This window comes from Eptatretus burgeri, chromosome 8, assembly GCF_056783735.1.
Source record: "Eptatretus burgeri isolate ZD-2024b chromosome 8, Ebu_testis_v1, whole genome shotgun sequence".
NCBI classification, from domain to species: domain Eukaryota; kingdom Metazoa; phylum Chordata; class Myxini; order Myxiniformes; family Myxinidae; genus Eptatretus; species Eptatretus burgeri.
In genome coordinates, this window is record NC_140968.1 from 20,304,966 (window position 1) to 20,311,314 (window position 6,349).

General features: G+C 48.7%; 1 pseudogene; it reads left to right on the forward strand.

Moving 5' to 3' along the window:
• The first annotated feature begins 2,974 nt into the window (after nt 1-2,974).
• LOC147021259 (uncharacterized) lies at nt 2,975-4,612 on the forward strand (annotated as a pseudogene).
• Nucleotides 4,613-6,349: the final 1,737 nt, after the last annotated feature.

Genomic DNA, 6,349 nt, shown 5'->3' on the forward strand with positions numbered 1-6,349 from the left:
TTTCAGATATCACCTTGATTGAGTGAATTAAAGCCTCAAAAGTGAAATCGGCTTGTTTCTATTCGACAACAATTTAATTCACTCAATCCGACACCATGGACAAGTTCCTCAAACCGGAAAGATTTGACGCCGATCCGAACTCAAGCACGGTAGTTAAGCAATGGCTCCATTGGCACAGCACCTTCTCGAACTTTCTGGCAGCCATTGCTACTCACGACCCGGACAAGCTGAACATGCTCATTCATCACGTAACATCTTCAGTCTATGAATACATCGCTGAGTGTGAAGCGTACGACGCTGCTGTCAACGTTCTCAAAGCACTCTATGTAAAGCCCAAGAACGAGGTATTTGCAAGACATGTGCTCACTACATGCAGACAGGAGGCAGGAGAGACACTCAATCAACATATGCAGGTTCTGAAGCAGCTAAGCAAGGATTGTAACTTCTGGCCCGCGACTGCGGAGCAGTGTAGAAACGACTCGATAAGCGACGCTTTCATAAATGGACTGCAATCGGCTCACATACGACAAAGCTTGCTGGAAAACGAAACATTGGGCCTTCAAACAGCTTTTGACCAAGCTCGCGCTTTAGAGATGGCCTAGAAACATTCCGAGTTCAATGGGTGGCCTGTTCCTCCTGTTAATGCTGCTGCTGTGGAGATCCGAGAATCATCTCAAGAAGCTCTGGAAACAATAGCGGCAGCAAATGCGCTGCAAGAGATACTACATGCAACAGCTGCGGAAAGAAAGGCCACTTCTCTAAAGTGTGCAGGTCCGCTTCCTCTAAACTAACTTCGGCGGCTATAACAACTCTTGAAATACTCTCTGCTGCTTCACCGGATTGCCTAGCTAAAGCTGTTGTGAAAGTGCAGATCAACAGGCACTCAGTCGCAGCATTGATCGATACTGGAAGCTCCGAAAGCTTCGTGAGCAAAAATTTGGTAAAAACCCACAAGTGGAAGCTCTTCCCTGCCAACAGTAAAGTTTCCATGGCCTCCACTTCCCTGTACTCAAATGTTCAGGGATATTGCAATGTTGAGCTGATCTTATCAGAACATACCTACAGTGATGTTCGGCTGTTGGTTCTCCAGGACCTATGCGCTGACCTCATCCTGGGTCACGATTTCTTGAAACAGCATTCGAGTGTTGGGATTCCCTTTGGTGGAGCTAAGCCATCTCTAAAAGTTTGCGGACTTGCCACTGTTTCTCCACCTTCGTTGTTCGCCAACCTAACTCCCGATTGCAAGCCAATAGCCGTGAAGTCACGGCGATATACCAGCGCAGATACCAAGTTTATTGAATCCGAAACCAAGAGGCTTCTTGATGAAGGAATCATTGAACCTAGCGAGTCTCCATGGCATGCCCAAGTATTAGTTACAACCAACCATAATCATAGAAAGCGGATGGTCATCGATTACTCACAAACAATTAACCGCTTCATTCTACTCGACGCCTACCCATTGCTACGAATAGATGAAATTGAAGGGAATGTAGCGAAATATCGGATATTTAGTACAATCGATTTGCGCAGCGCCTATCATCAAATTCCCACAACAGAAAAGACAAACCATTTACAGCGTTCGAAGCCTGTCAAAAACTATATCAGTTCCGCTGGATTCCATTTGGCGTTACTAATGGCGTCGCAAGCTTCCAGAGGATAATTGACAATGTTACCTTGGAGGAGAATCTAGAGAATACCTTTGCTTACGTGGATAATGTTACGGTGTGTGGAAAGAACCAGGCAGAACATGATGAAAACCTGAATAAATTTCTCAATGCCACTAAGAAGTATAACCTGACATTAAACAATGACAAATGCGTATTCTTTGCAAAATCTGTCGACCTCCTCAGCAACACAATTGAAAATGGAACAATTAAACCAGATCCTGAGCGCCTTCGACCACTTCAGGAGCTTCCACCCCCACACGATATGCCCTCGTTGCGTCGGGCAATGGGAATATTTGCGCATTACTCACAGTGGATTGCAAACCTTTCTGAAAAGATTCGTCCCCTAGTACAGTGTAAAAGCTTCCCTCTATCATTAGCTGCTGTTGAAGCTTTCAAACTTCTCAAGCAAGACATCGCCAACTCCGTTGTGATGGCTATAGATGAAACTGTCCCTTTCTTAGTTGAAACCGACGCTTCCGATCACGCTATTACTGCTACGCTTAACCAGTTTATAAGACCTGTTGCATTCTTCTCGAGGACTCTTTCTGGTAGCGAACAAAGGCATTCAGCAGTAGAAAAGAAAGCGTATGCGATTGTGGAGGCACTGCGTAAATGGAGCCATTATCTGCTGGGAAATCATTTTCAGCTTATTACTGACCAATGGTCAGGTCAGGTCAGGTATGGGAGCATGTGCCAGAACTGCACGTCGCTGCGTCCACTTTCCGCCGGTACTCCAGGGGCCTCCGTCTGGCCATCCCCCAGGCAGATGCCAGGCCCATCCCCATCTCCTTGAGATGATGGTCAACCTGTTGCAACCATGAGGCACGTGGTCGACCCACTGGCCTCCTCCACTCATGAGACTCCCTCGCTGAGAGAATCTGGTGAGCAGGATCAGAGTCAGGAAAACGAGCCACATGTCCATACAGCCGCAACTGACGCTCACGGACTATGCAGGTAACAAATCTCATCCGAGTCTCTCTCAGCAACCGCTCGTTGGACACAAAATCCGACCAGCGATAGCCAAGGATTCTCCGAAGAGACCTGGTACCAAAGGAATTAAGTCTCCGTCTCAGATCCTTGGTCAGAGTCCAAGTCTCGCACCCATAGAGCAAGACTGGAAGTACCAAGGACCTGAAGACTCGGACTTTCGTCCTCCCGCACAGGTACCGGCAGCGCCACACCCCATGATCCAGTGAATCCATGACTCCCCAGGCCCGACCCAGACGTCTATTGACCTCTGACTCGCAGCCAGCAGAGACATGAATATCACTGCCAAGGTAAGTGAATCTCTCCACGACCTCAACATCCTCACCACAAACAGACACAGACAGGACAGCAGCATCCAAGATGTCACCGAAAGCCTGGATCTTAGTTTTGACCCAAGAAACCCGTAATCCCAACGGCTCCGACTCCTCATTCAGCACCTCGAGGGCCCCCAAGAGGATGTCTAAAGTCTCCGCAAAGATGACTGCATCATCTGCAAAGTCAAGGTCCGAGATCTTGACATTCCCAAATGACGCACCGCAACTTGATCTCTCCGACATCCTCCCTAGAATCCAGTCCATACAAGTGCTGAAAAGTGTGGGGGCAAGTACACATCCCTGACGAACTCCAGTAACAACTGGAAATAAGTCAGAGATGGTACCACCACACTTCACAGCACTCTCAGTCTGTTGCGTTTATGTTTGATAACAAAAAAGCTGGAAAAATCAAGAATGAAAAGATTATGAGGTGGTGCATCAAGCTGTCATGCTACAGCTATGACATAATTTATCGCCCGGGGAAAGAAAACGCTGCTGCTGACGCCTTTTCATGAATTTGCTGTTCAGCTATTAACGGCAAAACCTTGCAAGATCTGCACAGCTCATTATGCCATACAGGTGTAACAAGGATGGCCCACTTCATGCGCTGCCGAAATCTACCCTTTTCTGTCGAAGAAGTTAAAAGGATGAGTGCATCTTGTCCAGTCTGCGCTGAACTCAAACCGAGATTCCATAAGGCCACCCCAAGTAATCTCATCAACGCTACCTTGCCTTTCGAGAGGCTAAACATCGATTTTAAAGGACCTTTGCCATCAGTGACGGACAATCGCTGCATGTTAACTGTTGTTGATGAGTTTTCAAGGTTTCCCTTTGCCTTTCCATGTGCTGACATCACTTCAGCAACCGTCATAAAATACCTCTGCCAACTGTTTGCAATCTTTGGTATGCCTTCTTATACACTCTGACCGAGGATTTTCCTTTATGTCCGAAGAACTCAAACCGTTTCTGCATGGACGGGGCATTGCCACCAGTCGAACTACTAACCCACAAGGAAACGGACTGGTGGAAAGATACAATGGTATCATCTGGAAAGCTGTGACCTTCGCGCTTAAGTCGTGAGAACTGAAGACTGTGCAGTGGGAGGCTGTTCTTGCTGATGCTCTGCATTCTGTTCGGTCGCTAATCTCCACATCCACTAATGCCATTCCACATGAACGACTGTTTAGCTACCAGCGCTGATCTACCAGTGGATATTCTATACCCACCTGGTTGGCTTCTCCTGGCACTGTGCTGATGAAAAGACAAGTACGCCAGAGCAAGTATGATCTCTTGGTGGATGAAGTCAAACTCATTGATGCAAATCCGGAGTCTGCCCACGGCAGACTTTCTGATGGCCGGGAGACCACTGTATCACTGCGACATTTGTCACCTCCTGGTGATGTTCCACCTGGGAACGTGATGGGTGATGCCCTACCTGTGGAGCAACAGCAGGCTGGTTTCGAAAATGGAGAGATAACACCGAGCAATTCTTCTATGCCAGAGAAACAGACTTTAGCTGAGGAAACGAGTGCAACTGAACCCTTGTCATCAGTTAAACAGTCCCCATTGCAGCGATCTGAACGGATCAGACGCCCTCCTGAATATCTTGGGAAATTTTTGGTTGAACTTTAGAGGTGGGGTGAATGTGATGAATCTTTATAGTGCTGTTGTTGTTGTTGCAAGCTGTGAGGTCACGAGTCACGCAATGTCACACGTTACGTATCGAGTGTGAAGCTGTGAGGAGATCCGGGAATTTCCCGTGTCTTCGTAATGTGATTCGGTGAGACGTTAGTTGATCTCCTTAAAGTAATGTATCGCCTTTATCATTTACTGCCTTATTACGATTGTTAATGTTTATACTTGTGTTTTGTTTACGCTTTCAGATATCACCTTGATTGAGTGAATTAAAGCCTCGATATTGAAATCGGCTTGTTTCTAGTCTACAACAATATATAATATTATTACGAATCTGGAAGCCATTTGCACACAAACAGACTGCAGTCCCTAAGCTTAGTTATTTCGATAAGTATGTGTTTATAGTTAGGGTCCCGTCCCTTCTGTCTAATGGGAATTTCAAGTGTGCGCTACGAGTTATTTTATAGTTAGAATTTATACTGTTGCGGGGCCGGGACGTCGGCCGCGAGCACGACCACCAGATGGAGCAGAAGAGTCGGTTCAACCGATCGCTCGGAATTCAGATCGTCGCCCTGGATAAGTCCGGAGTCGACGGGTCCTTTGTTTTGGACCGTGAAGGGTCAATATTTCCACCACGTGGTACAGGGTTATTTGCCAAATCTTCAAAATACCTAGAGACCACGTGGCGATCCACCGAGTCTTCACACCCTCGACGGAACTCGTACGGAAACGAGCCGCTTAGCGCGCTCGTTCCGTGGGCGATTCCAAGCGGTTTAATCGCCGAGCAAAGTCGCTCTTCGTCTCTCTCACTGGCTAAAAGGGCCGGCAAGTCCTTTGATTGGCCCGGGGGCGTGGTGACGTCACGCGGAGCCCTTTCCTCCTTTCGCGAGCCCGGATTGCCTGAGTGGCGGTCACCCCACCCGCTGCCCACCGATTGGTTGAGGGTCGCCGCGTGGCTCCTCCCCGAACTCCACCTTCTTCCAAAGGACTGCCCCTCATGTTTCTGCAGGACCGCAACATGTTCCTGCAGGGTCCTGCAGGACCCACCCCTGACATCGGCCAGAGCGAGGTGAAGGAAGCGAAGTGAAGGTGAGTGTGATGCGGTGTCGTCGGCGGTGATGTCGTTGGTGTAAAAATAAACGAAAAGAAAACCTGACTATTAAAATAACTCCACGGCGCAGGAACATTTAATTACCCATTTGACTAGGGTCGGGACCCCAAATGGCAACATGTACTTACCGATATAACTGATCTAAAGGACCTGCATTTTGTGTGCTCATGGCTTCCAGATTCGCAACAATACATCAACTACAACAACAACAACAGCAGACCTTCGCCTCGCTCCACCGTCGCCATTACGCACGTGGCCTGAGGTGAGGAGGACGGGGGAGCTACAATCACCTCAGCTCCGACTCCACCCCTTGTCCAATCAGGAAGCTCATCACCTCAGGGCTGGCTCCGCCTTAGCCAGATGGAGTGTTCGGCCTGACCAATGAGGGGAGGCCACTAGTCGCCCGACAACCCCTCGTCCAATCAGGAGGCGAGTGGGAGGGGAAGAAATCCCTCGGACCTGGCAAGAAGAGGAGAGTGGTTGTGAGGACTAGTGTACGGGAGTCATCGTGGGGATTGGCTTGGTCTTGGTCATGGTGGCTTTTTGTCTGCGGTCGTGGTGGCTTTTTGTCTGCGGTCCTTCGCGGTGGCTCATCGTGGTGGTGGAGGCCGGGCAGCTACGGTCACGGGCCTGTG